Genomic DNA, 23,594 nt, shown 5'->3' on the forward strand with positions numbered 1-23,594 from the left:
AATCCTTCCAAGGGGTCTGGTACTCCATGTTCCTCTGGAATTTCTATTGATAGCAAGGACATCTTTTTGGCTTGGGCACCCGGGGAGACCTCCGAATCAGATCGCTCTTTTCTCTTACGAGTCTCCTCCTTTTCACCGCTTGCCCCTTCCGGTCCTTCTGCACAGGTACTTTCGGGATCAGTCCCTTTAAATTGATCCGACAGATCAATCTCCTGTGGGTAGATAGATTATTACATTACATTACATTGCATTTAGCTGACGCTTTTATCCAAAGCGACTTACAATAAGTACATTCGACCAGGAAAACACAACCTTGAAGAAAACAGAATCATATAAGTACATCAGGTTTCATAGAGCCAAACATTTCAAGTGCTACTCAACTGGCTTTAGGTAAGCCAGTCCTTTATTAGTATAAAAGTGCTTCGTTAATAGTTCTAACGCTCGAAGTGGAGTCGAAAGAGATGAGTTTTCAGTTTGCGCCGGAAGATGTGCAAGCTATCTGCTGTCCTGATGTCAATGGGGAGCTCATTCCACCATCTTGGAGCCAGGACAGCAAACCCACGTGTTTTCGCCGATGGGAACTTGGGTCCCCCTCGCAGCGAGGGCGCAACGAGTCGTTTGGCTGATGCAGAGCGTAGTGCACGCGCTGGGGTGTACGGTTTAACCATGTCCTGGATGTAGGAAGGGCCAGATCCATTCGCAGCATGGTAAGCAAGTACCAGTGTCTTGAAGTGGATTCTAGCAGTTACCGGAAGCCAGTGAAGGGATAGATAATACGTAAGAGTATCTTTTCCTCTTAGGTAAACTCTTCGATTACCAGGATTTAACACCACTACATAATCCTGTTTGCACACTAATATTTCCTCTAAAGCACAATATTCCTCTCTTGAGGGTGGACGGCATAATTTAACTTCATTCTGGGTCCTAGGCCAATTCTCCTGAGGTGTGAGAATAAAAGAATAAAAATCCTCTTCCACTTTAAAACCCCTAATTGCACACGAACTGCAGAGGGAATTCCCTAGGATCCCCTCGATTATAGCCCGATCCACTTTACAACTTGTACACTGGTGCATGGAGACTCCAAGATCTTGACCTTGCCATTCTTTCTGTATATCAAAAATAGATGTAAGAATTTCCATTAGTCATTGGTTCTTATAGTATATATCTATTCTTATGTAGAAGGATATGCAACAAGTCTGTCTATAATGAATTCATTGGACTATATCTCTTGCTCCTGTATTTTAGTCTAAACAGCTGTTAACTGTTAACATCCCTTCTTCAGCGAGAGGGTTAAAATGGAAAAACTTATCATGCCCTAATGAACTTTTTTTTTTCAGTTCACGACATAATAGCCCTTACTTATGTACTCTGTGTAAATAAAAACAGCAAAAACAAGAAATAGGTTATTCAAATCGAAATTGTAAAATTTCCATATAGGAATTTACATCCTCGCCTCATTAAAGTATACAAATGATGATGGAGGGTATAATGCGTATAACACAACACATTTTAAAATAACTGTTACAAAGTAATAATAAAAGGAAAATAAACTTAATAATGGTCAATAAAAAGAATATAACAAGAATATTATTTACCATTTCCTCCTTGAACTCAAGATTAATCCCTGAATTATCCTGGGTTTCCCTTTTGCTGGTTCCAATGTTCATCATGTCCTGGGTTAAGTATTTTTCTTAGTTTGATCCAAAAATCTCAGCTGGTTCTAAACGATGTTCCCTCGTCCTTGATTCTGACCAAAGTGATTATCTTGTTGTGGCCAACTGCCCTGTTAAATAGAAAGTCCTAACGGCTAATCTTAAGAGTTACTACCGCCCCCCCCCCCCCCTTAATTTTTTTGTGGTGTTAGGACCTCTCGTAAATCATCCTCGCAGAAAGAGACACTTCTTTTTGTTGTAGAGATTGGCTGTTTTAAGAATTTCATTCAAGATTTTATGTCGTTCACCTGTTTTGGCCTCTCTCCCAACATCAATTCCTTCTTTGTTTTAGATTTGGTTTTCTTCCCTCCTTTGCAAAGTTTGGGAAACAAGGAGGAAAATAACCTAAAGCCTATAACTCCAATTAATAGTGCAGCACCTATAGCCAACGCATAACCAATACCCGTCAAAATGCTCCCAACTAAAGGCTGCACTATTCCCATTGTAAAATCCTTTGCAGTTGTTATTATCCCTGAAATACCTATTTTTATGTCTTGTCCTGTTGCATAAAAAATCCCTTTTTACCAAATCCCAATCCGTCATTTTCCAGCCCGATTCTCCGGCCCATATCTGAAAACAGAATCCAGTTTTTTGGATGAGATTAAACATCGGAAAATATATTCCGGTTATATCTGAATTGATGTTAGTATACCCAGGACTTTGATCTTCTGTTACTTGAGGCCGTTTCCAGTCCGGGAACAAGGTTCCATATTTCAGCAAGCAGAGTTTTGTCTCCAACCACCTTATTTTCCCCAAAGTAATCATCTCTGGATCCATACCTGGCCAATTTTCTGTATCCTTTACTATTTCTGGACGCGCAAATTGTTTAGATCTGATGGTTTTTCTTATTGTTATATTTGAGTCCATGAAAGGGGATTGATCCATGCAGTAACTAACACAGTTAGCACATTCTGTCCCATTTGTAAATCTGGGAAGTGATCTGGGCATCTTTCTGAAAGGTCTTCTCAAGAGTTTATTGTTACTAACTGTTCTTCTTAGTACATTATCTATCAACCAACGAGCTGTCTCGTGTGAACTTTGAGCAGGAAAATAGTCATAGCCATAACAGTAAGTTGTATCAGTCCGTGTGCAATAGTCAGTTCTTCCTCATGATTTTGAATCAAATTTGGTCTTGTACTTCTACCTGTTTTGCGAGTAAAATTTCCCCCTGATAAAATTCCCAAAACTTGGGTTATTAAAAAACGGGTCATGTTTCTATGCAGGGGCTCAGTTTTGGAGTTAAGAGCCAGGTTAGCGCAAATTGTGAAATGATGGATCTCCCCAACTGTCATTCCTCTGCCAGCATATCTAACTGTAGACCCACGATCAAATTTTATCATTTGCCACCTCAGTTTATTTTCCTGCAAATCCTCCCAACAGGTGGATCTACTCCATTTTCAACATTGCGTTCTTTCTGTGTCCTTCACTCCTTCTGCAGTTTCGCAATATTTTTGACTTTTAGTTACATTAGCTATTCTGCACATCGGGTAGAGACCATCATTCTCCATGCGAGTTGTCTGCATACATGTTTTTATTTCAGACCAAGTTGAGACAAGATCATTTTTTAGCCAATTCTGAACTTTGATATTAACTATGTTAGGAACCCAAATGCAATGTTCTATTTTCCCACTGGGTCTAAATCTGTACACTAGCCATGGAATATTTTTCGGGTAAGATTGTAAACGTTGCCCATAAGTTGTAAATAATGTCCATACAAATCCTTCTTTTATGTCCATGGTTCTTAAAGCACATCCCTCACATCTCTCTTCCAGAGAGTGAGTCGCTCTTCGGTATCTAGTTATTGGATTTTCATAGGAGTCTTTAAAAAGTATCCTAGTTAAATCCCCAAATTCCGCAATCCAATTTGCTGGATCAGAGGAGGTCAAAACATGTTCCATAGTTTTAATGTCAACGTATTCAGTTGTCCTCCTTGTTGGATCCACTCTATAGGTATCATTTTTAGCATCAAAAGAACAGTTTTGATAATGTTTTAGCCTGTTGTCTGGGATTAAGGAAAACATATTATGTGAAGTTGAATTCCCTATGAAGCTATAACATGTGTGTGGGCCATACAAATCAGAATCCCTATGTTTATAAATTCCTTGAATTCTCTTGTTCTCTACCCAGATATCAAGAGCGATAGAGGATTTTTTTCTGTTTGGGCTGATAAAATTCCCAGAAAGTGCATCTAAACTCATCCAGTCGGTTTCACAAGTTTGGTTATTTAAGATTGAAGTCAGATTGTCTGTATTCATTATGTGCGCCCATCCAGCAGTTATGTCCGTTTTAGTGTTACACTTGCCTTCCTGGATGCATTTTTTGGTTCTTAAATCAGGGGCCTGTATTCCCCTGCTTTTCAGCCAAGATAAGAGGTTCTTTCTCCATCTTGTGTGATTGATCCCTATCTTGCTGTTTTTATGACCTGACAGTTTAAGGTCGCTAGTGCAAGGTATAGCTGTGTTAAGCCATTGAGTCTTCCACAGCATTCCTACTTGGGTTTTAGTGGTGAGATTATAGACTTGCCAGGTAGTTATCTGTCTCTGTTTGGTCGTAAACATAACCCCTCCTGTAATGATACAACTGCATAGTAGAATTATAAACATTGCTTTTCCCCAACTAGCTTTGTGATACTTAGGGTTGTCTGGATCAGGTTTTGGTAGCAAAGTTGGATCCAATGTTGATAAGGGTAATAAGGGAATGTGTTTTTCAGGATCATCCTCCATTTCTTCCTCCCTCTTTTGATCCTGTAAAAATACAGAGAGGGAGGTCTGTTAGATTATGGCCCTAAGTATCCGCTGGTACCAGTACTCAGTAGGTACAGGCACAACCAGTTCCTTTCTTAAAATGTGTGTGCGGGCTGTTCTGCACCTTCCGGCTGAATCACGACACATCGTTATCTTAAATTCCAGTTTATGATCTGGTTTAGACGCTTTATGATCTGAGCAGTGGAGAGATTTTTTCACAACTAGCCAGCTGTAATTAGGATCAGACCGAGTAGACAGATTTGTAACCCAATCCATCTCCTCGTTCTGGGGTTTTGAGCATAATTTCAACGCCTCAACGCTAAATGGTTTATCCTCCAACATCTGTAATAGTACATTCTGGAGGGTTAGCCTGGTAACCTTTTTCACAGGTAGTAAAGGAAACAGCTCCCGTCTTTCGGGTGAGGGATGGACAAATAGTTTTTCAATCTGTTTTTGACAACCATTTCGGGAGGGAACACCCTCAAGATGTTCGGGATATTGTTGTTTTATCATCCTCTGTAGGAGTGTGTCAATTTCCGTCAGATTTTTCATTGAGGGAAACATTCCCCAGTTTCCTTGGGGTCCTCTCCTCAAACCCAACCTTGCATGATTAAGGGGATGTAAGTTATTTTCACCCCTGGTGCACTTATTAGCTGCATATGCTTCTGAGGTAACAGCTTCAGAACATTTAATTAAACCTGCTTCAGATACCATGCAGCGGCACTTTCCCCGGAAATGTCCTGGGTGATTAACTCTGGTAATCACTGTTCTTAGTCCTATTATCAGATAGCAGTCAAGGCAGAAACACAGTCTGCACTGAGGGGGCCCTTCCACGCCTGACACTTTTATGGGGTCGGGGGCTGGAAACAACCTTTTTGGTCTTTGCATAGCTTTTCCTTGCCACACAATTGCAGATACTGTTATCCCACATTCTGCACAGGAACCAGGTGTATATTTTCTCCATGTAAGTGGATGAATTATCTCCTCCTTGACTGGGGCACAACCCTCCCAGGCAAGCTCCACATTTTTACAAGATGACCCTACGAAAAGTCCATCCTCTCCTGTGGTAGAAAGCACATAAACTGCCACTGCATGTGCACAAAACATGTCATCAGATGTGAAACTGATCTCATCAACAGTGGATGGGTAGGCTGTAGTCATATTGCTTATCTGGATTTTAATCTTAGTTGACTCGGGTGAACTGGCCCTCTCTGTTGGAGTGAAACTACGTTCCCAGAGACTGACTTCACTGTATCCAAACCTTCTAATTTTATCATAAGCTGAGCTTTCTCTGGACTGCGGCCCTTTCTGGTCACCCACACCTGATCCCCAACCTGAAATGGAAGAGGGGTGGCAGTTAGATATGCCCTGTCCTTTGCCCTTGGTAGCTTATCCATACATAGGAATATGTTGAGCCTTGTCAAATTGATTGGAATGTCCCAATCTGTTTTACAGTTTTTGATGATCCACTCTTTGGCTGCTCTGACACCTCTCTCTGCCACCCCATTGGTTTGAGATTTATATGGTAACGACCAGATGGGTGTGATTCCATTATCCTGCAAGAGTGACAAAACTTTCTCATTTTTAAAGTGAGTCGCATTATCCATTCTTATTCTCTTAGTTTTGGAAACATTACTGATATGTTCTGCCAGTTTAGCAGACACTGTGTTCCCTGTCGCTCGGGTCAGAGGATAGACATGTTTATGACTTCCTCCATTATCACAGATCACAAGGAAATACTTGTTCCCACTGGGAGTGCGGGTCGGAAAAGGACCTGCTATGTCAGCACTAAAACTGATTAGTGGTTCCTCCTCTATTATTTTAAGATGTTCAGGATGAACTTTTTTAAACCCATCCACCTCTGCACATTGAAGATATGATGAACGTGTGTGTTGTAGGTGCAGTTGCAGTTTTGGTATGAGGATTTTTTTGCTTAGACAATATTTTCTCATCCTAAACTGCTGCTAAACTGCTGTGTAGTTCGTCTACTACCTGAGAAGCGTTTTCAGGAGGTATATGAACGCTTCCACCTTTTTTCCATATACTAGGAAATATGGCCGTCAGGTGGTTAACTCTTCTCCTGCTTTGAGCAAGTGCATCAACTTCTCTATTCCCCTGATAGTCGAAATCAATTTTATCTGTATGGCTATGAACATGATTCCATTCTATATCCATGCCTGCTCTTAACTCTGCAATAAGACTCCATTGATGGGCATGGGTCAGTGCTTCACCTTTTACATTTGTGAACTGTCTTTGTTCCCAATAATCAAGCTCTTCTTTTCCCGCTTTGTAACAATAATCACTATCAGTAACTATACGGATGTGTGTTATTTTACGTTTTTTAGCAAAAAGAAGACCCTCAACAATGGCATTCGCTTCAGCAGTTTGTACTGTACCCGGTATAGCACCCTTTTGTTTGCAAAGTACTTCACCTGATTTAGTTTTCATTATAAAGGCCCAAGTGGCTGCTTGGTCACCTTTTCGCAAACTCCCATCTGTAAACAGTGTTATCTGTGGAGTAGCGGTTTTTTGTAAGGGTTTCAATGTTTCCCTTTGTGGCTTACTTCCTGTGGTCCTAAACTCCACATCTGGATCAGACATCATCATCTGCAATTTTCCCCATCTACTCATCATTGCTTTTGCTCCTTGAACAGTTTGTTTAGTAGCTTCAGATATTGAAAAATAAAGAGTGTATATGCACATGTTGGTACCTTGAGACATTTCTCTCAGAGCTGGATAAAATCTGAATGCAAGTGCCAGATGCTTCTCTTCAGGAGAGAACTTTTCCTCTGTTCTTGACCAAATCATGGACATAAACAACACTGACTTTTTATCACCTTGGTTCCTTATCTCCACACCTCCTCCTAAATCAGTTTTGGTTAGATGAACCTCCAAAGGTTTTCCCATGTCTCGCATTGTTAGTCTATGGGACTGGGTCACTACATACTGCTTCGTTTTTTGATATTGTTTTATTTGTTCTGGTGTTAAAAAGATAACTTTTGGAGCCCCCTTTTTTCTTAACATCCCCTTTAATTTGTGTAACGGAGCTGCATTTTCACTGTAGTGAGGTACGTGATTAGAGACATATTCACAAGTCCCCAAAAACATTTCTAGATCTTTTACTTCCTGTGGATCAGGAAAATCTAAAAGTTTTTGATTGTACTCATCTGTCAGGTCTCTTCCCTTTTCAGACAGTTTGAAACCCAAATACTTTAGCTCTTGCTTTGCTACTTCGCATTTTTTCAATCCTATTTTGAAACCTGCTTCCTTCAGTCTGGTTACGACCTGCTGCAGCACATCAAGATGTTCTTCTTCATCATCATGAGTAAAATAGACATCGTCTATATAAACTTCCACAGGAAGATTATGCAAGGTATTTGTTATAGCGGTTTGGAACACATTTGGTGAGTTTTTATATCCCTGAGGGAGTAGAGTCCAACAATATGCTTGAGTACCCCAGGTGAAACAAGTTTTAAGCTGGCTCTGTTCATCTAATGGTATAGACCAAAACCCATTACTGAGATCAATAGCAGTTTTATACTTCTTCAAGGGTAAGGTTCTCATTGTTCTTGATGGATTGATCAGAGGTCGAGCATCAGTGATGGATCTTTTGTTTAGCTCTATCAGATTATGCACCAATCTATACGTTTTATCAGGTTTAGGAATCCCCATTACTGGCAAATTTGTTGGAGGACTTTGCACTTTTTTTATGACTCCTAAGAGTTCCAATTCTTCTATAGTTTTATCTAATTCTGCTTTTGCTTCAGGTTTTATAGGAAATTGAGACTGCCTTTTTGGCATTCCTCCTTGAATTGAGTGCGTAAATTCTGGGGCAAATCCCACATCATTTTTAAAATGGGAAACTGAGCTTTCACTCAAGATTTTATGCAGACAAGTTTTATTTTCCACATCCGATTTTTCCACCAATTCATTCACTTGATCAACTTGATTTACTGGTTTCATCATTGTGTTACATTGCTTGTCAAAATGTGGGAGATCTATTATCTTAGCCAAATTATGAGCACCTCTTAAACCCACCACACCTTCTCTCTCGATTTCCGACATTAAGACACTCTTCCCATCTGCTAAAGTTACTATCTCATGATTCCCAGTGGGTTCTCCCTGTGTATGAATTGTAAAATCTGAACCAGAATCTACTCTATAGGTTTCGTCCCCTAAAGTACTGAAAAAATTACCCTCTGCATTTTCCCATGTGTGTTTTCGCATTAATTCCAACACGGGTCTGTGTCGGTCTGAGGAGGCTTCTTCTGACCAAACTTCGCATCCCACTCTAATTGTTTCCCTCTGAGGTCATGTTTCTGCTCTTTGGTCATGCCTGCATATTCCTTGTTGTTCACCCTGGGTCGTGGTGGTAAATTGGGATCGCGTGGAGGATATTGAGTCTTGGGTTGATTTTGAGACTTCTCGGTTTTTTGTGGAGCATTGTTTCCGAATCTTTTGTTTTCCCACTCTTCTTTTTGTATTTCTAGCCCTTTGCGGTGTTGCTGGTAAAAATCCTCCTCTGCTTCCTGTAGGTGTACACTTAAATTACTCATTGCCCCGCTCACCATTGGTTGAGACGGTGTGTCATTTTTAGGAAAATAATTTAGTTTAGGATTTTTGTCTGAAAATTGTGCACCTTTTTTCCTTTTCTCATTTACATGTAGGCTTTCCACATCATACATTTGCAACTCAATCACTCTTTGCTGAGGAGTCAAGATTTCCCATCTGGCAGCTCATTTACTCCCTCCTGGCACAGCCATAAGTAATTTTTCCATATCCATCAGATCATTGGAATGATTTTGCAAGTCAATCGCAGCCACAGCAAGAAGCATTTTACCACTAGCAACATCTCTGACCAACTGATCGATTTTCTGTTGCACTGGATTTAATCCTGGAGTTATTCTGGTAGTGGCCAGCACCTGAGCGGGAGTCATGTTAACTGGCAAAATACATTCCCTTTGTAGTCGCATAAACATTGCTGTGCTGGGCGAACTCAACAAAGATTCTGTGAGACCTTTGTTTAAGCATGTTTGGTAAAACTCTATATCTGATTGTCCTGCTTCCCTTTTTGGGACAAGGTTTTTGAGATCTCTAAAAGCAGATCCTTCTTGAGGCAGTTTTGTAGAGTTTGTTTCTGTTTGGACAAGGTTTTGATTTATTGCGAGAGCACTAAAAGTGTCAAGGGGGTTCCCTGTTGGTCTTAACAGGGTGCGAGTTGAAGAGATTACTGGATGTAGAGTATGTGCTAACAGGCTTTGATCTAAGTCAAGGCCAAGTTGAGTTTGAGGATCGTCCCAATTAGCATGTGAACCATATGTTTGTGATTTCTGAATATTATTATACAAGTGGTTCTGTTCCACTGCTTCATCCCTCCTAATATTCCCTTCTTGAAAAATATTTATAGCCTGCTTGCAAATAAGCTTGCTTCCATGGAAGTGGGACTCCTGGTTTTTCCATAAATGTTCTTGGATCGGGTGCCTCTTTTGTCAATCTTGCCTCTCCTTTTGTTACAGGATACCAAGCGTCAGCCAGAAGGTCCTCATCGCCAGATTGTGGCCATTTAGTTTGCTCCTCAACATTTTCTAATTGAGGGTTATAGGCCCATCCTTCATTAGTATACAATGTAGGCTCTTGACAAGGTGATTTTGTTGGATCGTATTGTTTTGCCACTTTACCCTTTGATCGACTGTTTTTTCCCCTGGCCACTAGAGCTCTGTCTACTTGAAATCTGACTTGGGTAGGGGTTGATATGTTTATGGGTGAGAGCAAAGGTCTTCCCCTAGATCTGGGGGTGGACTGCCTGGGCTGGGAGATTTCAACATTATTACACTCTCCAGATTTTCCTCCCTGATTAGAGGCCAAATCATTTTTTAATGGGTCTCTCTGTTGTCTGTTTAGATTGTGATTATCTTCCTCCTCAGAGGTATCCCCTCTTTCTGACTCCGATTGACCCCCTGCTGAACTTGTGTCTTCATCTTTACGCTGGGATTTCTCTAGTTCCGCACCAAACAGAGTTTTTATGTTTGGTGTATCTACTAGGAATCTGAATAAAGGTGAACATTCACCCCAAGGGAATGCTTCAGCTGCTGCTGTCAAGAGAGTATTTACGGGGATCCCACGATACTTTCTGCCCTGGGTTCTGAGTCTGAATGTGACTATGTTTTCTCCATCTGAAGTAGCAGACTGTATCAACATCTTCATTCCTCTGTTTAGGGCTTTGATTAATTTTTTTTCATCAATCTGATCTCTTTTTGAATAACTTGTTTTGCTTGCCATTAAATGCATAAATGAGGAGTATAATATTCCCATTTTAGATCCAGGATCCGCATCTTCTACTTCTCCTTCTTTTAAGAGTCCTTGGCCAAATGCATCCAAAGTTCCTGGTCCTGAAATTCGAACAGCAGTCGCTGCTTGATTTCTTTTATGCATTATATTTGCCTTTGTTCGTCTACAATGTGCCTGTCTAAATGTCCTGCGACATTCAGCTTCGTGTTCAGCGTCTTTCGTTAGATCAGGCTCACACAAAGTCATAAACGGCCCTATTCCGAGCATTTGAGTTTGGTCTGGGTTAGCTACTTAAATTATGATCCTATTTTCTCCATAGTTTGTTTTTGGTTCTGGCAGCATATTTGAGGTCAGAGTTGATTGTTGAAATAACAGCTGTCTCATAGGAGTATTTGGATCTCTTCCTAACCCTGGAGACTGTAGCATCTCAGGAACAGAGAAAGGGAGGAGATATTGACCCTCAACACTGAGCTCCCTCAATGCATGTGCAAAATCATCATGCGATGAATAACATAGTACCACATTTAACTCTCCCTGACTTGTTTGTAAAGCTTTCTTTAAGACTTGTGTTGAGTCCTCTGTTGTGTACCCGCACATAGTTTGGTTGATTTTGGTAAAGTATCTGAGCTTTAGCTTCACGAAAAACCTCCTCATATTTGTTTTGAAGATATTCTTTGGAATTTGGTTTCTTCTGTTAGTTCCCACATAGGTTTAAATGGTACATGTAAAACAACAGGTATGTGTGGGTCATCACCTCCTCGAGTGACAACCACATTTCCTTCCGACAGTTTAATGGTCCTTATCATGTTATCGCTTTGTGCTTGCATGCTAGGACCTATTCTCTTTGCCAGAGCTGCTGCTATTCCTCCTGCATGTTGCAACTCCATATTAGCAGGGTTCACTAACATGGTTGTTGATCTAGTTTGAGATATTCAATATTTGCCATTATTATTTCCAACATTCCTTTTCCAGAAATATTAGGTCTAACAATGTGTTTTCTTCTAGGAGTAGTAGAGGGGACACTCATAAATGGCATCTGTGAGTTTTTATCCCCATAGGGTGGGGGTAGGGTCTCCGACATTATACCACCTGTTTGTTGCACTCTGTCTACACGGTAGTCTGATAGGAAGGTACTTAGGTCACGGTACGCCCGTGGGTCTGGGCTAATTCGACCAGGGGGGGCAGAAGGTCCGGATTTTTCTTCTGTGTATCCCTCCCCATCTGTGGTTGGCTCTGAGTCATTAAACTGTGTTCTAACCTCGTCCGCCATTTATTTATTTTTGTTTGTTTGTTTTAAAAACAAAACAAAAATGTATTTAAGGGTTCAAGTTCACTCTTTTATACACATGCAAGTTCCTAGGCTATTACTCCCGCCGGGTGATCAGTCCGACTATACCGTCACTTGGTTCTAGGTTACTCTTTCTGGATTCAGCTAGTACATGCAGGTACCTCAATTTAAGAGTGTTATGTACCGAGCTTCGAGTTAGTTCAACAGCATAGATACCCTTCAGACCTATGTTTATCTTTATTAAATCTCCTATTAACTCTTCCCCACGTTATGTTTTAACGCAAAAGTTCAAACCGCAGCTCTTTGTCAAGTCCTACCTATAAGTTTCAAAGTAATTGGACAGGTACTGAGCAGTGCTCCTACGGCTGACTCCACTAATAGCCACCAAAACCTGTGTTAAAAAGGACCACAGGGGCTTCTCAATTTGGCTAGGGGAAGAAGAACCTACTTTAGCTTCTTTAACAGACAGCAATATCCGATATAATATAACCCTTAGTCCGGTGCAATAGTATCAACTTAAATTACTACACTTTTAGGTTTAATTATATATTCTAGGATTTGGGGTAGGTATTTTAACAAGACTTTCAGCCTGTATTTCGCTGATTTGTACTCATCGACTTTTTTCACTAGGTCGTTTTGGTTCTTGTATTTTGACTCTGTAAAAGTATTACTTTTCACAGAGCCCCACGTTGGGCGCCATGTTTAGAGTCGGAGAGGTCCTGATAATTTATTCCGGTAAATTACTCTGACCTACTAATTGACCTGACCGAAGTTATTGAGTCTATGTAAGTTTGCGGCTTGGCTCAGATCCACCAACGTCAGCAAGATCTCACCTCTATTAACTTCCCGAAGAACCTAGGTTCAATTAACTGCTGTTTCAATTCAGACAACTCTTTTTTAATCTGTTTAAGGGATCCCGAAGGATTTTGATATCAGTAAATGGAGTGTGCTCCTACCTAAGTGTGTGTGGCAGGGTGCAGTCTTACCTTGGAAGCAGGAGAAGAGGGCACAGGTGTCTTTTAAATTATCCCAGTCCAACAGGTGGGATTCAGTTTATTTGAAGAAAAATAGGTCCAAACTAATACAGTGTTTTTACCTTCTCTCTTTACAACATTATAATTATACTAAAAACCATGGTGCTGTGATCATGTTCAAATATGAAACTTTAATTCACAGTCTTACATTTATTACCAAAATGTTTAATTTCAACTGCCCAATTCTGTTGTGACATTTTAAAATTCTCCCGATAGAATTTAGAGGTATTTCCTCGTAAAAAGACCGGTGACAATAAAAAGCGCATTCAACTTTTCATTCACCAACTCAATTCACATCAGTTTCATACCTTTTTTCCGACACAGATGGCGGGTATAACATTCAAAAACCCATTCCTATCCGCCAATATTTCGGAGGAAGATTTCCTCACAGGTCGCGGGTTATAATATGCATACACTTTTTCCGACACAGACGGCGGGTATAACATTTAAAAACCCATTCCTATCCGCCAAGATTTCGGAGGAAGATCCTCACAGGTCGCGGGTTATAATATTCAACACATCTCTCATCAAATCATTCCACTCAGCCAACAACCAAGAAATTCGAGAGATATTTACCCCGTCTGGGAGGACCTTACCGAGAGCTATTAACCCAGCTCTGAAGCTTTCACTCTCAACCCCTGTCTTTATGCACAAAAACCCCGATAGAATTTTCCAAAACGCCTCCTCCACACCCAAATTTGTGAAAAACTGGGCATGGCTTCTACTGTACAGGGCTAAACATGATCCGAGATGTTCCATAACTTTATGGCATAAGACACACCTTCCCATGTTAGTGTAAAAAGGACATGACCCCTTTAGGCCTCTAATGTGTTTCTCCTTAAGCTTGGAGCCCCCCTCCCTGTGAACTGCTGCCAGAGGAGAGCGAGAAAACGGCCTACTCTCTTCAGAGACACCCATAAATCATAGACCTTACACACTCAACCTAAACAAACCACTTTGTTTTGTTTATAATGTAACTATAGAAAAACCTAAAATATGAAGTATTTTTCATTGTGGGTTATACAAAAATATAATTGATTATATTTGATTATAACTAACTTTCGTTTTAAGTATTAAACATACTATGAAAACTCACAACACCCTCTTTTCAAAACGTAAAGTTATCAAATAGCAACAGAAACAAATTGTAAGCATACATACATATTCAAAAACCGTCAAGAAGCATTCTCATTATGGGTTTATACAAGAATATGATTGATCATATATGATTTATAATTAACTTTCGTTTTTAAGTATTCACTTTATACTATGATCTCAACACTCCAGGCAACATTTATTTGATGGAAGTGAGGGCAGATTGGCTCTTAAAATAGTAAAGGTTGCTGACCCCTACCCTAACCCTATCTCGGATCACACGGCAGTCTAATCCACATTTTATACGCATGCAGGCCTTTTCAGGCTCACATCTAGATTAGCCTGTGCCAAAAGTGTTGCATCCTCGCCAAAAGTGTGCCGTATATTTACCAAAAGTGGCCCAGATATGTTTTAAGATAACCGGGCCACATTTGCTGCATCAGTTGTGGGCCACTTCTGGCTCATATCAAGATTTGCCGGTACCAATTGTGCGGCATCCTTACCACAAGTGGCCCACGTCTGTTTTTTAATATTTGGGCCATATTTTTCATGTCAAATGTGGGCCACTTTAGGCTCACACTCTGATTAGCCAGTGCTGACTGTGCCTTACATTTTCCAAAAGTGGTCCAAATTTGTTGTAAAGTATTTGGGCCATTTTTGCCATGTCATATGTAGGTCACTTTAGGTTCACATCCGGATTACTGTGCCACATCTTTGCCTAAACTGGCCCAGATATGTTTTAAGATAACTGGGCCACATTTCCTTCATCATATATGGGCCACTTTTGGTTTACACCCAGATTAGCCTTTGTCCCTTCTGCCACATCTTTGCCAAAGGTGGCCCACAGTTGTTTTGTGATATTTGGGCCATATTCACCATTTCCCATATGGGCCACTTTAGGGTGACATCCAGATTACACATTGCAGGAGCACCGCATCTTTGCCAAAAAAGGCCCACATTTGCTTTGGGATATGTGGGCCATATTTGCTATTTTACAAGTGGGCCACTTTAGGCACACATCTGTTTGGTCCGGGCCAGAAGAAGGCCAGCAGTGCCGCATCATTGCCTGAAGTGGGCCACATCCGCTTGCTATCTGGGAGGGGACTCTGACAGAGGATTACTCACAAAGTACACAGCAAAAGTACTTCATTTTATTTCAGGTAGAAGTCAAACTAGAACCGAGTCCAACAGTGTCAGTTTCCTTAAGAACTTGTGGTAAAACATATTGGTATCACTCGTTAAATATATCAGGAATAATGAAGAGCAGCTGATTTGAAGAAAAAAACACGAGAGACGGCTGAGTTGACCGCAGTGCAGAATCGCTGTATAGTTTAAATCTCCTAACAATGTTGTCCATTTTAGACATAGGCTTATTATATTTACAGCCCTTAATAACATCCATTTTCTGGGCTCAATATGTGTCTTGGCCGTTTTCGTTGTGATCGCTAAAATCCCCTTGTTTATAATAATCACCGGTCCTTCAGCAGGATACTATATTGATTCAAAGTGTGATTTTAGCAAACGAGTGCTTTTTTTTTTAAATCACTTCCGTGAGTTTCACCCCACCCCTCGCTCCAAGGACAATTTGACAATTTAGTAAGGTAAAAAGCAAAAAGCAAAAACGCCTCTCAGACGTTCTTCCGTTTACGTGTTTAATAAAGAAAAACAATTGGACAGTAGATACACGGATTACGGTGGACGACGAAGGTACGTTTTAACCATTTGTTTTTTCGTTCTAATTTTAAAAAAAAGAAGCAGAAACGGTCGTTTTTTTGTTTTTCAATTTTGCCCCAAAACGAAAAAACGGAAATTCAGCTCGTTTTTTTGTTTTTCTGTTCTTACTGTTAAAACAAGTATACTACTCAATGTTTCGTTTCCATAAGTGGGTGTGTCTCCAGCGCCTCCTTGCTTCTGATTGGCTAGTGTGCCCTATGCTTGCGCTGTACTCTTCAAAATAAAGGTTCTACGTCTTTGCCTTTAGACTGCGTTATATACGTATATTATTATATTCATACATACAAGTACAGAAGACATTCTGTCCGTATGTCTGTCTTTCTATGTATATGTCTGTCTCGATGTCTTTCTATCTCGATGTCTGTCTGTCTTTCTGTAACCATATTTTAGAGTTTAAAGCGTAGCCACTTTTACTCCACTACATGTATTTAAAACCTTTAGTAACTTTACAGATTTGGATTAATTATGTGAAATGTAATCAACACTTAAATCAGACTTTAGTTCCACCTAGAGTACATTCACAAGCTACCCTGCAGTATACAAAGTCATTCAAACTAGCTGCACCTTTACCAGCTTTGAGAACACTTTCATGATCAATCATTATAAAACATATCATATATATTATTCTGAATTGGACCAATCTGCGACTACTTTTACTGTCGCTACTTTCACTATATTTTGATGAGAATACTTTTCTACTTTTACTTGAGGAACATTTTGAATGCAGGACTTTTACTGTAACAGAGTATTCCTACACGCTGGTACTTCTAATTTTACTCAAGTACAATATCTGAGTACTTCTACTTTTACTCAAATACAAGATCTGAGTACTTCTACTTTTACTCAAGTACAAGATCTGAGTACTTCTACTTTTACTCAAGTACAAGATCTGAGTACTTCTACTTTTACTCAAGTACAAGATCTGAGTACTTCTACTTTTACTTAAGTAAAATATCTGAGTACTTCTACTTTTACTCAAGTACAAGACCTGATTACTTCTACTTTTACTCAAGAACAAGATCTGAGTACTTCTACTTTTACTCAAGTACAAGATCTGAGTACTTCTACTTTTACTCAAGTACAAGATCTGAGTACTTCTACTTTTACTAAAGTACAAGATCTGAGTACTTCTACTTTTACTCAAGTACAAGACCTGAGTACTTCTACTTTCACTCAAGTACAAGATCTGAGTACTTCTACTTTTACTCAAGTACAAGATCTGAGTACTTTTACTTTCATTCAAGTACAAGATCTGAGTACTTCTACTTTTACTCAATTACAATATCTGATTACTTCTACTTTTACTCAAGTACAAGATCTGAGTACTTTTACTTTTACTCAAGTAGAAGATCTGAGTACTTCTACTTTACTCAAGTACAAGATCTGAGTACTTTTACTTTTACTCAAGTACAAGATCTGAGTACTTCTACTTTTACTCAATTACAATATCTGATTACTTCTACTTTTACTCAAGTACATGATCTGAGTACTTTTACTTTCACTCAAGTACAAGATCTGAGTACTTCTACTTTTACTCAAGTACATTATCTGATTACTTCTACTTTTACTCAAGTACAAGATCTGAGTACTTCTACTTTTACTCAAGTACAAGATCTGAGTACTTCTACTTTTACTCAAGTACATTATCTGATTACTTCTACTTTTACTCAAGTACAAGATCTGAGTACTTTTACTTTCACTCAAGTACATGATCTGAGTACTTCTACTTTTACCCAATTACAATATCTGATTACTTCTACTTTTACTCAAGTACAAGATCTGAGTACTTTTACTTTCACTCAAGTACAAGATCTGAGTACTTCTACTTTTACTCAAGTACAAGATCTGATTACTTCTACTTTTACTCAAGTACAAGATCTGAGTACTTTTACTTTCACTCAAGTACAAGATCTGAGTACTTTTACTTTCACTCAAGTACAAGATCTGATTACTTCTACTTTTACTCCAGTACAAGATCTGAGTACTTCTACTTTTACTCAAGTACAAGATCTGAGTACTTCTACTTTTACTCAAGTACAAGATCTGAGTACTTCTACTTTTACTCAAGTACAAGATCTGAGTACTTCTACTTTTACTCTAGTACAAGACCTGAGTACTTCTACTTTCACTCAAGTACAAGATCTGAGTACTTTTACTTTTACTCAAGTACAAGATCTGATTACTTCTACTTTTACTCAAGTACAAGATCTGAGTACTTCTACTTTTACTCAAGTACAAGATCTGATTACTTCTACTTTTACTCAAGTACAAGATCTGATTACTTCTACTTTTACTCAAGTACAAGATCTGATTACTTCTACTTTTACTCAAGTACAAGATCTGAGTACTTCTACTTTTACTCTAGTACAAGACCTGAGTACTTCTACTTTCACTCAAGTACAAGATCTGAGTACTTTTACTTTTACTCAAGTACAAGATCTGATTACTTCTACTTTTACTCAAGTACAAGATCTGAGTACTTCTACTTTTACTCAAGTACAAGATCTGATTACTTCTACTTTTACTCAAGTACAAGATCTGATTACTTCTACTTTTACTCAAGTACAAGATCTGAGTACTTCTACTTTTACTCAAGTACAAGATCTGAGTACTTCTACTTTTACTCAAGTACAACCTCTGATTAATGGTTGATTTCCAAATGTTCTGTTGGTGCGTGGATGATCAAATAATAGTGTTTGATTGTATTGCCTTACGTATGCAGCTATTTGCCTGTGTTTAGAAACATAATTAAACATACCATGGACACACATTCAAACCATTTTCCATTTATTAAACATTGCAGATGAACAATTAACAAGTCATACAGCTAAAGAAAACTACAACAATAATGTTCTGTATGATGATATCATGGAACCTGGAATTTGAACACACACCACTTAACAATAAACAATAAACTTAACAATAAAATTAACAATAAACGACTGAACTCAGGCCTCGACATTAAGGACTGCCCGATGGCCCGGGCATTTAGCTCGGGCAATGAAGCCTCACCTGCTGGTTGCCCGATCGGGCAATCTATTATGCCAGTATCATGCAGCTCGCGGATCCAGTAATGAGTGACCCGACAGTAAAACTAAACATATCTATAACTAGTTTAGGTAGTTTGAGAGGTAATTAAAATAGCTACGTGTGATATTTTAACCTGGAGTGTGTGTTTTGTCCGCTCACCGCTGCATGTGATCATGCAGAGCTGCGTGTCGACTCGTTAGCAGCAGCTGATCTCTCTCTCCCGTCAGATTAGACTTCACTCGCGTTTATGTCCATATCGATCAGGTCCAGCTAGTTCTAGCTAACGATATGATACCTGCTTATTAAAAGACACCTAAACAATAAGTGTCGCTATGCAACCGGGTGAGGCCACAAAGTATAGCGCAGCATTATGCATTTGTTTACATGCCCACTGGAACCCCGAGGCATTACCAACAGATCAACGCACAATCAACCCATACAGGACATCTCTTTCTCCACATTAAGTTTTACGGCCCCTACACATGGCGGCGTGCGTTGCCGCTTCAACGCTTCTGCCCATTCACTTTGAATGGGGTGACGTCACGATTCGCCGAACTGCATTGTGGGAGCAAAGCGTAGCTTTTCTCGCGGTGCTCGCTGCAAAAGTAGAGCAATGTTCTACTTTTGACGCCTCGACGGAGGCGTCAGCCAATCAAATCCCGTTTATGCAAATCTGCCAGTACAAGCGCTAGCCAATCAAACCGCGTGTATGCTGGGAGAGCCAGACCGCAGTTTATTTCCTCATATGCCAAAAAATTGAGGAGAAAATAATCGTAGTGGTAGGGAATCACCCGGTGCTGTATGATCAGTCTCTGTTCACCTACCGGGATACAAACCGGAGGAGCCAGGCATGGAGGGAGGTGGCAGAGACAGTGGGTGAAACTGGTAGGTTTTCGCCTGTTTGGGGATTTTATATCCAGTGTACTTCGTTTGAATGGACAGCTAGCAGACAGACAGTATTTAGCCAGCATGGAATGTTGCGTAAAATAGCACCATAGGCATTAATGTCATAAATGTTCATCATATAAAGTGTGACATGTAAAACCTTTTATGCAATTGACAGGAGAGATTCATTTGATTGGTTGTTGGTCGCGTTGCTCACGTAAACTCCCCAAGCTCAAGACACGCCCACCGCCAAGCGGCAACACACGCCGCCGTGTGTAGGGGCCGTTACGGACCGTCCACACAGCGGCGTGTGTTGAAGCTTCCAACGCTTCTGCCCATTCACTTTGAATGGGGTGACGTCACTTTTAGCCGAACTGCATTTTGGGAAGCGACGTGGAGCGTTGCTGGCTTCAAAAGTTGAGCAATGTTCAACTTTTGATGCCTCGACGGAGGCGTCAGCCAATGAAATCCCGTTTATGCAAATCTGCCAGTACAATCGCTAGCCAATCAAGCCGCGTGTATGCTGGGAGAGACTACGCAGGTCATTTCCTCATATTCAAAAAAAATTGAGGGAAAATTCATTGTAGCGGTAGTGAATCACCCGGTGCTGTATGATCAGTCTCTGTTCATCTACCGGGATACAAACCGGAGGAGCGAGGCATGGAGGGAGGTGGCAGAGACAGTGGGTGAAACTGGTAGGTTTTCGCCTGTTTGGGGATTTTATATCCAGTTTACTTCGTTTTAACATTGCTATTGATTTTTTGCGGTTGTTGGTCGCGTTGCTCGCAAAAAATCCCCAAGCTTCAGATACGCCCACCTCCAAGCGTCAACGCACGCCGCTGTGTGGACGGGCCGTTAGACATTAGAATGGACTATTCTTGTCTGTCACATACTCTTCTTGTCTGTCACATAAGTGGCGCAACTGAATATTGCGCTAAAGGGAAATTATTTTGACCGGACATTTTGACCGAAGAGATTTAGATTTGCCGGCTAACGGGAACTCTGACGTCACCATTTTGTGTGCTTCGCGGATGCGCTCGGCTCCTCTCGACTGCTGCTCGGGTCTGCTCGGTCAGCTTCCGGATGAGGAGGCATTCGTTCGACCAACTTACAGTAGATAACATTACAAACATTTTTAACAGGGGCCATAATAGTGTAAATAATGTTTGTTTTGGCAGTTATAGCTGAATGTAATGTTTTCTACTTTTGTACATCTGGGAAGGCATTTGCCTTCATCAGATGGAAAGTGTCTTGACCAACAACTTAAGTATTGCTTATAGCTATGCAGGGCATGCAAGCGAGCAAACACAAACAAGAACAAACAAACAAGTGAAATGAAGAATACAATTGAAATTGTACAATATAATATTGTGGTGGTTCATCTTATAATTCAGTCTAGAGAATGCACCAGACAGCATCTAAGACCTGCAAACATCTAAATGTTCTAGGGGGAGGCCCCCCAAACCCTTCGTGCGTCATTTCGTCCGCGCGCATTTTTCAGGGCAATCTCTATTGGGCTCAGGGCCATCTGTAAATTAGCTTAGATGGCCCAAAATCCTTAATGTCATGCACTGTGCTGTCCACTTTAGGGTAGGGCCCTTAAAGCATCCAGTGCTGCAGACAGTCCAGCAACCTGGGTATACACTGGCTCCTGATCCCTGCACTTAAGGCATTGGGGAGATGTTATCCTCCACTCCTCCACACAGAGCCTGCATCCCACGATGCTTCGGCAGCAGGAGGAAAACATGGGTCCAGTCATTGTGTCTTTAAAAAGAAAAAAGACAGGTTTTTAAAGATATGCTGATAGTTACTGATTGATGTCATGGACTGCATTTCTGAAGCATGCACTCAAACTGAGAAAGATACTGTTCAGAAATAGATTTGAAAAGATTAACTTAGAATAATATGAAAATCCGGCACCTATACGTTTTATTTTTTAAATACTGTGTGTTACACTGAGCATTATTCAAAGAGAGGATGAAAACAATACCTCTGCAGATCAAACAGCTAAATGCCTGTTTGACTTCTGGCCTTGGTACTACCAAGTCCTGGCTGGCTGCCACTATGTCAGCATTCTTCCTGGTGACTTCTTCCAGGCCTTGGGATGCATCCAGCAGTTCCTCCACCTTGTTGCTCAGTTTGTGGACTTCAGATAGCTCATTTCTGTTTTTGTCACATTTTTGTAGTAGTATTAGCAGTCATTTCAGATTTTTTCTTCATTTTATTAGAGATAAAAGAAAGTTATGTATTCCATGTGTTGTGGCAGAGTCATTCTTTGGCGAGGGCTCTAAGGCCCCCCCTGCCTCCACGCCTCCTTTTGTGAATGGGTCAGATTAACAGAGGAAGAATTCACAGCAACCATTGGTAAGGTTATAACAAATATGCTGATTTAATGGCAAAAGACACAATAACACAACATCACAGAGTAATCCGGATTACCCCGGCCCTGGTTCCTCCCACTGGGAACTCTTACTTACTTCGTCTTGGCAGCAGGAGAAAAGAGACCGGACACCAGGACTCAACAGGAGATATTGTAAAAAACAAGGGAGGAGTCGGGTGAGATTCTCCTCCCACAGAGCCCATCCTGCAGCATTCCAGAAACTTCAGTTGTGTCTAAAGAATATTCCCTTGCTCACAAAGATAACACAAAGATTTCATCTCTCATATCTCCAACTTCTGGTTACACAGACTGCTTATTATTAATACAAAGTAATTAAACACACACATCTACTATTCAAGATATGTAGACTTCTCTGACCTGCTGGAGATCCTAAGAAGAATATCCCCTTCCCCCCCTAGTCTCCCGTCCTGCATAACTGCCCCCCCTTTATGTTGTAGCAATTTTAGTCCTCACATTTATGAAAGAATAAAACAGAGAAATCAATATAAAACACAAGTACAGGTATCGTTTTGAGCAGTAATCCCATCTAGCTGCTGCTAGACACACTTCTTCCCCAAACATTTTTAACGCACACACATCTTTATCATTAACAGAAGTTGATTGTTCTTGTAGCCTAAAGGCTTCTGTGAACTTCCCTTCTCCTCGGAGTCTGCTTTACTGGACTGAATACATTTATTGATAATTCAGAAGGACTATTTTCTCTCTTAACTGTGTGACTCAATTATCAAGGCTTTTTATGGGTCTGCCTGTCATGCATCATTAACTACAAGAATGTAACTGCATTAAATCTGAGGAAAATCCCCCCCTGGCTTCCCCTGTTACTTGCCCAGACTATTGATAATTAACAGAGAAACTCAAGGGGCCTCCTTCCATATCTGGACATTGCAACAAGACTTTCTGCTATTCAAACGTAACACTTCTTATATATCAGGTGATAAAATCTTCAATTCTCCACACATGGCAAATTAGATGATGCTAAATAAACAAGAGCATGTGGAAACATTTCATTTCTTGAAATTACATTTAAAGGATATTGTTTATAAATGCTGATTGTAGAACGGATGTTGACTGTGACTCTTCATACCATGTACTGACCCACAGAGTACTGAGGTGTGCTACAGTGAAGCCCATGCTTATGCATGTCTGCCCCAGATGGCAAACGTATATAGCCCTTGAGCTGCAAAAATGCTAAATGACCAGAAAGCAGCCTTTTTCAAATAATGAGAGGGTTTTGCCAGTCTGTTGTTACCGAGTAAAATAAAGTGAAATGCTGCATATTGTGACCCTTCAGTTTGAGTGCTAGCCCTTCTTTACACATTAAATTATTTCCCCTATTGATAGACCAGTTCAAACCTTCTCCAGACAAAATCAGTTTTGTTATCC

This window comes from Gymnodraco acuticeps, unplaced genomic scaffold, assembly GCF_902827175.1.
Source record: "Gymnodraco acuticeps unplaced genomic scaffold, fGymAcu1.1, whole genome shotgun sequence".
Taxonomy (NCBI): Eukaryota; Metazoa; Chordata; class Actinopteri; order Perciformes; family Bathydraconidae; genus Gymnodraco; species Gymnodraco acuticeps.